Genomic DNA, 9,951 nt, shown 5'->3' on the forward strand with positions numbered 1-9,951 from the left:
TATACCACTTCCACTTTATGATGGACTGCTGCTGTGCATGCTCAACTTATAACCAGCTCATGATATGCAACTTGGGTCTCATGGTAACTTGGTGGGCCATGGTTAAGTGTTCTGTCTCCACTAAGGTCCAATAGCAGGCTAAAAGCTGTTTCTGAAAAGGTGAGTAGTTATCTACAGAGGATGACAGGGCTTTGCTCCAAAATCCTAAGGGTCTGTGTTGTGATTCTACTATAGGGGCCTGCCAAAGGCTCCAGATGGCATCTCTATTTGCCACTGACACCTCCAGCACCATTGGATCTCCTGGACTGTGTGGCCCAAGTGACAGTACAGCTTCCATAGCTGCCTGGACCTGTTGCAGAGCCTCCTCTTGGTCCAGTCCCCACTCGAAACTAACCGCTTTTCTGGCCACTAAGTAAATAGGCCAGAGTAACACACCCAAATGAGGAATATGTTATCTCCAAAATCTGAAGAGACCACCTAAGCATTGTGCCTCTTTTTTTGGTCATTAGAGGGGCCAGGTGCAACAGCTTATCCTTCACTTTAGAATACCTTGACATGCCCCACACCACTGGACACCCAGAAATTTCACCGAGGTGGAAGTCCCCCTGTATTTTTCTTGGATTTATCTCCTATCCTCTCTCACACAATTGCCTTACCAATAAGTCTAGAAAATTGCAATTTCTTTCTCACCAGGTCCAATCAGCATGGTAGCATCAATATAATGGACCAGTGTGATGTCTTGTGGGAGGGAGAAACAATCAAGGTCCTTGCAGGCAATATTATGAAATAGGACTGGAAAGTTGATATTACCTGAGGCAGGACAGTGAAGGTATATTGCTGGCCTTGCCAGCTGAAAGTAAATTGTTTCTGCTGGTCCCTACTAATGGCAATTGAGAAAAAAGCATTTGACAGATCAACAGTTGCATACCAGGTACCAGGGGATACGTTGATTTTCTCAAGCAATGATACCATATCTGGAATAGCATCTGCAACTGGAGTCACCACCTGGTAAATTTACAATAATCTACTGTAATCCTTCAAGATCCATCTGTTTTCTGCACAGGCCAAATAGGAGAATTGAAGAGGGTTGTGGTGGGAATCACCACCCCTGCATCTTTCAAATCCTTGATGGTGGCATTGATCTCTACAATTCCTCTGGGAATCTGGTATTTACTATTTTGCTAGGTAGGAGCAGTTCTAGTGGCTTCCACTTGGCCTTTCCTACTATAATAGCCCTCATTCCACAAGTCAGAGATCATATGTGGGGAGTCTGCCAGTTTCTGAGTATGTCTATTCCAATTATACATCTGGAACTGGAGAAATAACCACAGAATAGTTCCAGGGACCCCCTGGACCCACTGTGAAATGGACCGGTAATAAAACTCCACCAATTACCTGAACTCCATAAGCCCCTTCTTTGACTGGTAGACCACAGTGATGTTTTTGGTCTCCTGAATTAGTGTCATTTCTGAGCCAGTGTCTAATAATTCCCCAAATGTCTGCTCATTTCATTTCCCCAATGCACAGTTACCCTGGTGAAAGGCAGTAAGTCTCTTTGGGGAGAGCTGGGAGGAAGATTAACAGCTTAAAATTTTGGAAGTGTGACAGGATTCTTGCCCAAGGGGACCTGGCCTTCCCCTCATTCAAGAGGCTCTGGGTCTGTAAACTGTCTCAAGCCTGAGACTTGATTAAGGGGCTGTGATTTTTTGTTTCTGTAACTCAAGTTAGGCTTTTGTTCACTTGGCCTAGAACTCTTCTTCTTATACAGATCAAATAGGAATTTAGTAGAGTGCCCATCTATTTTACTTCTAGGTATCCCATGATCTATTAGCTAATGCCATAGAGACTCACACTCTTTTAATTGTTGCTTTGAGTCTGCCTTTCATTGTGGTAGCCACACCCACCTTGTCTTTGGTGATTAAATGCTGCTATTTGGTTTCTGGCAGCCTGGGATCTGATCATCCCCACAGTGCTTAAGGATTCTAGTTCCATGATGGCAGTTCCCACAGTAATATCTGGCCTACAGAGAAAAGCAACTACAGAGCTCATCAGGGAAGATGGAGTTAGTCTCACAAATTTATTTCTCACAGTCCTGGTAAAAGGTGTGCCCTCTGGATATTCCTGGAATGGGTGGGCAGATCTTAAATGGTGAATCCATTATAGCATTCCAATTTTTCTAAGCCTTTGGATCCCCTCATCTATAGTATACCAGGATAAATTGGGCATCTTGACTTTGGACATTGTTGGCTATCTTTTGGTCCATGTTTCAGCCACCCATCCAAACAAACTGTTAAAGCCCTTCATAATCTCTTGAACTATAATGTTGAATATAGAATCTCTGCTCAGTGGGCCCATATCTATAAATCCAGCCTAATCCAATTTTGTATTCCTTCCACCATTATCCCATACCCTTAGTATCCATTACCACACATATTCCCTTGATTTCTGTCTATATAAATTGGAAAACTCATGTAGTTCTTTTAGAGTATAGGATACTTCCTAATGGGTCACACTTTGTACTTCACCTTTGGGGGCTTGTTGTGATTTTAGTCTAGTTAGAGGTCTGTGTATCAGTTTGGTATTATTGATGAATTCCAAAAAGAAATATTGGATTATGTTTGTAAACTGATCTTCTTCTCTGGGCATATTAGATTATATTGGATTCATAGGTTTACTTGATTAAGGAATTATGTAAACCTCTTGTGCCAGTAGGGTGGGGACTCACAGGTAAAAGGCATGGCAAAGGACAGAGTTGAGGGTTTTTGATGTTGGAGGTTTGATGTTGGAGTTTGGTGTTGAAACCTTAAGCTGGAACCCTGGAAAGTAAGCTCACAGAGGAAGAAGAAGCAAGCCCCAGGAAGCCTGGACCCTCACAGACATTGGCAGCCATCTTGCTCCAACAAGTGAAAATAGACTTTGGTGAGGGAAGTAGCTTATGCTTTATGGCCTGGTATCTGTAAGCTCCTACCCCAAATAAATATCCTTTGTAAAAACCAACCGATTTCTGGTATTTTGTATCAGCACCTCTTTGGCTGACTAATACAGTCTGGAAGAGAGGAGGGGAGGTGGGGGTGGAGAAGGGGAAGAATTAGAAGTGTTTTGGAAGTGAATTACCTCAGCACATTCCCTTGCAGTTTAATCTAGTGAGACAGGATTAATCTATTCAGTTGTGTGGGGAGTTGGATTGCAGACTCTTCAGGGCAGGATGAGGTTGGGTGATGGTTTCTTCAGGGAAGAAAGGAGGTGTAGGCTCCTGGAGATTGTGCAGTGCAGGCTTGAGGTTGGGTGGTACCCACCTCAGGACAGGAAGGAAGTCTGTACTTGAGGCAGCCTGGAGATTGAGTGATGGAAGCTTGATATTGGGTGGTCTCCTCAGGGCAGATCATTATAGCTTTATCTGGCAAAGTCTTAGCAGAATTTAAGATTTCAATGTCCCCACTGATATCATCATTAACCCATTTGTCTCCGTCCCAATCCTCAGGGGTCCATAACTTTCTAGTCAATGCCTCACTTTATTTTATTTTATTTTATTTTTTTATTTAAAAATTTTTTAAAAATTTAATTGGCTTTTTTTAAAAAAAGATACACAGATCACAAAAATATTACATTAAAAAATATGAGGTTCCCATATACCCTACCCCGCACCTCCCCACTTCTCCCACATCCACAACCTCCCTCATCACTGTGGAACATTCATTGCACCTGGTGAACACATTCTGGAGCACCACTGCACTGCATGGACCATAGTTTACATTGCAGACCACACTCCCCCCCAGTACATTCCATGGGCTATAATGCCTCACTTTAGCAGCAGAGACACTGCAAGGTTGAGAATTTAGTTTCTGATGTAACTCTCCTGCTCCTACAATGAGACTTTTTTTAAAAAAGATTTATTATTTATTTCTTTCTTTCCCCTACCCCACCCTCCCCTCTGCTCTCTTTGTCCATTCACTGTGTGTTCTTTTGTGTCCATTTATATTCTTGTCAATGGCAGCAGCAATCTGTGTCTCTTTTTGTGCATCATCTTGCTGCGTCAGCTCTCCGTGTGTGCAGCATCACTCCTGGGTAGGCTGCGCTTTTTTTGCACTGGGCGGCTCTCCTTACAGGGCACACTCCTTGTGTGTGGGGCTCCCCTACAGAGGGGACACCCCTGCATGGCATGGCACTTCTTATGCACATCAGCACTGCATGTGGGCCAGCTCATCACACAGTTCAGGAGGCCCTGGGTTTGAACCCTGAACCTCCTATGTTGGTAGGTGGATGCTCTAGCCATTGAGCCAAATCCATTTCCCAGACAATGAGACTCTGAGTCTGGTTTTCAGAGATCTCAAGTCTGTGGCTGCACAAAACAAGATTTTCTTTCAGAGCATATATAGAAACATTCACATCATTCATGCAGCACTTAAGTTGCAAATTTGGAGCCTTCAGCTCATCCTTTTCTTTTGTAACTGTATCTAGCATATTTAGGAGCAGCCAGACAACATCTTTTAATTCCACAAAACTCTGCTGGGGAGCACATATGGCTCAAGCAGTAGTGTCTACCTCCCACAAGGGAGGTCCCAGGTTTGGTTCCCACTGTCTCCTAAAGAAGATGAGAAGATGCCACAACAGGCAGACACTGCAATGATCAGATGCCATAACCAGCAGACACTACAGACACCACAATGAGCAGATGCTGCAACGAGCAGATGCTGCAACTGCCACAACAAGCAGACACTGCAATGAGCGGATGCCACAATGAGCAGATGCCATAGCCAGCAGACATTGCAACCAGCAGTGAGTAGAAGTGGCTCAAGTGGTTGGGCACTTGCCTACCACATGAGAGGTCCTGGGTTTGGTTCCCAGTGCCTCCTAAAGAAGACAAGCAGACAATGAGCAGACAGAAGAGGGAGCCATCTGGGGAGGGGGGAGGAAATAAAAAATACATTAAAAAAACAAAAGTCTGTTAAGGTGTTAAAAATGTTCTCACCCAGATTCTTGCCTCTTATAAGCATGGAAGTAGTCATATCCATGGTGATATTTTGCATATCTCTATTGCCACAATTCTTGCCATGGACTGTCAGTGGTCTTTTGATGAGTGGAAATAATGTCATTAGTAGCTTTGAATCTAATCAAAGGAGTGAGCCAATTGCAAAAATCCCATAATCAATTCAGAAATCCCATTTTTAAGATTCTCTTTCTCAAGAACCACTCCTGCTTCCAAGCTGTATTAGCCAGGGTTCTCTCAGTAAACAGAACCTACAGGAGATAACTGTAAATATTATGAGATTTTATAAAATTGTCTCATGCAACCCCAGGATTGCATAAGTCCAATTTCTGCAGGGCAGACTGCAAACCAGGGGCTGTGATGAAGCTATTTAATGAGTTCCCCAGGAGACACTGGCTGTCTGAAGTAGAGATGAATATTCTTTCTCTAAATGCTGAAATCACTTTCCTTTTAAGGCCTTCAACTGATTGCATGAAACATCACTCATTGCTGATGGCAATCTTCTCAGTTGATTGTAGATGTAACCAACCATCTATGCAATCAATTTGCTGATGATTAAAGTCCATGAAATGCCTTTGTATTACAATTATCCCTGTGCTTGTGTGACCAAACAACTGGGTACCATTACCTGACCAAGTTGACACATTAGCTTAATCATCACACTCACCAAAATTCCACCTCACCAATCCCATCCTCTCCTGCCCCTGATAATCTGTACTCTACTTTCTGTTTTTATGAATTTGGAAATTCTAGTTATTTCATATTAATGAAGGGACAGGCAATTTATAATTTCTTAAAGTTGATTGCATAGATGGCTGGTTATATCTACAATCTATTTGATGTCTTCAAGTTTCATGCATGTTGTAGCATATAGCAGAACTTCCTTTTTATGACTGAATAATATTCCATTGTATGTATATAGCACATTTTGTTTATTTTGTTTATCCTTTCATTTGTTGATGGACACTTGGGTTGCCTCCACCTTTGACAATTGTGAAAATGCCACTATGAACATCAGTGTGCAAATATCAGTACAAGTCCCTTCTTTCCATTCTTTTGGGTATATAACTAGAAGTGGATTGCAAGGTGTTATGGTAGTTCTATGTTTAACTTTTTCAGGAACTGCCAAACTTTTCATCACATTAGCTGCAGCATTTTACATTCCCACAACAATGTACTGAACTCCCTATTTCTCCCCATCCTCGTCAACACTTACTATTTTTTTATTTTTAAGTAATAGCCATCCTATTGGATGTGAGATGGTATCTCATTGTGGTTTTGATTTGCATTATCCTAATGGGTAATGATGTTCAGCATCTTTTCATGTACTTATTGACTATTTGAATATTATCTTTGGAGAAATGTATATTCAAATTCTTGGCCCATTTTTAAATTGGATTGTTTGCCTTTTTTTTTGTTGAATTGGAGGATTTCTTCATGTATTCTGGATTTGAAACCCTTATCAGATATGGTTTCCAAATATCTTTGCCCATTCTGTAAGTTGTCTTTTAACTTTCTAGATAATGTCTTTTAAGGCATAAAAGTCTATAATTTTGATGAGGTCCATTTTATCTATTTTTTTTTTTAGTTCTAATTTCTCCTTAGTAAAATTAAAAGAATACACTTCTTTTGCAGGTTTTTGCCATTTCTTATTTTATACGTCATCAAGGCATTTGCCTGTCTACCTGCCCAAGTCTCACTATTCATTTTATTCACTTATATAAGATTTTTTTTTAGTAGTCATGAAAGTTTTATAGTAGAATATCAGTAAGTCCACTTTAATCCATATTTTATTCCTCCATTCTGTGGGCCCTGGGATGGTGATGTCCACTCCACCTCTATATTGAGAGGGGGCTTAGATTCCACATGGATGCAATTCTCCTGCTTGCAGTTGTAGGCACTCTCAGTTCCCTGGTGTGGTGATTGACCACCTTCACCTCCCTGTTAGCTGGCCTGGGTAAGTCCAACGAACCAGAGTAGGAGTGGCAACTCTGCTGAGGCTCAGGGTCCAGCTGGCACACGGACAGTCCAGAGATTCAAGTCTCCTGAGTATATACCAATGCTAGCACCAACCAAAGGTTCATTAAAAGTGACAGAAGAGGCATGTGTAGAAAGGTCATATCTGAGTCTAACTTCATCACACTTAGGAACACAAATTCCAAAGTAGGGCCCACTGACATGGTACTGAGTTCCAGAGTTATCTGCCATGACCATATCTCTGTGGGTCTCTGTACCCTTCAGAAGAACCAGTACCTGGGGTTGTATCCACTTTGGCTGTTTCTGGGGTCCTCCTGAGGAGTGTGTAAGCATGACCCCTCTGATGTCCCCCTGATTCTTTTTTGAAGACTCTGAGCCATGTAAACTCATTTGACTTTGCCATTTCCCTCTTTCATACAAGGTCAAAAAGTGGTTTTTAAAATATGATCGTACATGTGGGCTGACATATTCTGCTTATCTAACTTGACCCTTTTATTCAAGGTCTTTTTCTATTTACATCACCAGCTGGTGCTTGCTAGTAATGCCTCGGTGCTAAGGAGGCTCATCCCCAGGAGTCGTGTCCCACGCTGGGGGGAATGTAGTGCATTTACATGCTGAGTTTGACTTAGAAAGTGACCACATTTGAGCAACATGGAGGTTCTCAGGAGGTAACACTTAGGCACCCTGCAGCTCTAGGCCTAGACCATATTTCAGGCACACAGACTCACAAACAAAGTCATAAGTATCAAGAGCTCATTGTTGGAAAATCCTTCTTTGTTGGTCTTTGCCGTTGTGCTTGGGGGATGGTTGCTGTTCCATTGGGGAATGTGATAGAGCTCCTCTGGCTAGGAACTTAGTACTCCCTCTCTATTTTTTTCTTTTCTTTTCTTTTCTTTTCTTTTTTTTTTTTTTTTGATTTTGGTACAAATGTAAAATTTCATTGCCTACTACAAAATCCTGAAGATATTTCCCAATGTTTTCTTGTAAGTGTAATAGTGTTAGCTCTTACCTTCAAGCTGTTAATCCATTTTCAATTATTCATTTATTTTTGAATACTTCAGGATTCTTTTTTTTCTTTTAATTTATTTTTCCCCCTTTCCCTCCTCCCGCCCTGATGTTTTTGCTGTCTGTGTTGTCTTCTCCTCACTTTCTCTCCTCTAGGATTCACCAAGATTCAATCCTGAAGACCTCTGATAGGGAGACAGGTTCCCTGTGAATTGTGCCACCTCAGTTCCTGGTTTCTGCTGAGCTTCACCTTCACTCTCCCCTTGTCTCTCTTTTGATGCATCGTCTTGCTGCATGACTCAGTTGAGTGATGCACTGGCTCACCACGCAGGCACTTGTGTGGGCATTCCTGAGGGCACTGGCTCACCTCACGGGCACTCATGTGGGCACTGTCTTGCCGCACAGGCATGCTTTCTCTTCTTCTTTTTCACCAGAAGGCCCCAGGGATCAAATCCAGGTCCTCCCATATGGTAGGCGGAAGCTCTCACTTGAGCCACATCTGCTTCCCAGGTTACTTTTTTAATAAAACAAGTTAGTCCAACGGTACAGTTACAAGGTACAAAATCAGGATGTTTTCAGCAGATTCATAATGACAGAGTACACAAAACAGTCCTTCCGTAGGGGAATGGTCTCCTCCCTGATGCAGTTCTGAAGTATGTCTCCAGTATATCCATCTCTCTTCACTGCAGAGATAAAGACATCTTTCACCAGCTGCTTGTCTCTGTCCAGGGACAGCAAAACATGTTCTACATCTTTCATATTCTTAAAACCAAGCTGGTTGTCAAGTAGGGGTTGCATCATGGTACTTGCTGAGCCTCCAGGCTTTGAAGGAGTCTCTCTGGTAGGATCCTACTGGATCAAAGCTGTACAGGGCCCCCTTCCCTTCTTTGTCAAGTCCTCTGATGATGTGGTAAACCTAATATGGAAAGAAGAGTCTTGAATAGAGGATTGTAGATAACATTGCAGCAATTGCCCCAGTAGTCATGGCCTTATTATTGGAATGCTTATACTTCTTTAGATGTGCTTCAATAATTTTTGTAAGTGTAAGGCAGTCCCCATGAAAGCCGCTACATCCGATGACTGTTTTGTCTGTTAATTTGTAACACTTGGGGGCTGTCCCGGGTATGAATTGAAAACCCTTCACTCAGTCAAGTGTCAAAAGCAACAACTGAAAAACCTTCTCCAGCAAACGCCAATACAGTACCTCCGTTGAAAGCGAAGGGCAAAAAGTGAAGCTGCGAGGGACCCACGGCTCTGTAAGGTTCTATCCCCAGTTCTCTACCCGGCCCGAGGACATAGCTCTGATTTTTGTATATAGTGAGAATTCTACATCCATTCTTTGGTATATGGATTTCCATCCAGTTGTCTCAGCACCATTTGTTGAGGAGACTTTTCTTTCCCCATTGAAATGACTTGGCACCCTTGCCAAAAATCAACTGAACATAGAATGTGTGGATTTATCTATGGACTCTCAATTTTATTCCATTGGTCTATATATCTATCCTTATCCTAGAATCAAACTGGTGGGATTTTTTTTGTTTGTTTTTTTCAGTTGTCTGCAAATTTACTCCTGGCCTGCGCCTCACTGCCCAGGCTCCCCAGCAGGAAAGAATACAGCTGTTTCAGGCCGGGGACCCCAGGGGTGGTGGCTCTGACCCCTGAGGAACCCGAAAAGTAGATCCCATCTCCACCCACCCCTCCTGGCCCCTCGGGGCTGAAGCGGCTGCATTTTGCGCAGAAGCTGCCGTGTGGACACCACCTCGCAGCCCGTTAGCACCCCGCAAGGCTCCGGTTGAAATGGGTATGAAGTGGGTACGAAAGGAGCAGGGGACGGCCAGCCCCGAGAAGTGGAAAAGCCTGCCCTCCCGGGAGCCGGCACGGGACTTAGCGGAGGGGAGAACTTCCCTTCCTTCTCGTGGGAGACGCGGGCAGGACCTTGCAGGCAGACACCCGGACTCTCACCTCTGCTTTCCCATGCTGAC

General features: G+C 43.1%; 1 pseudogene; it reads right to left on the reverse strand.

The window, feature by feature from the left end:
- Positions 1-8,533: 8,533 nt before the first annotated feature.
- Positions 8,534-9,327, reverse strand: LOC101436705 (proteasome subunit beta type-1 pseudogene; annotated as a pseudogene).
- Between the last annotated feature and the right edge of the window lie 624 nt (positions 9,328-9,951).

The sequence above is a fragment of the Dasypus novemcinctus genome, chromosome 9 (assembly GCF_030445035.2).
Source record: "Dasypus novemcinctus isolate mDasNov1 chromosome 9, mDasNov1.1.hap2, whole genome shotgun sequence".
NCBI classification, from domain to species: Eukaryota; Metazoa; Chordata; class Mammalia; order Cingulata; family Dasypodidae; genus Dasypus; species Dasypus novemcinctus.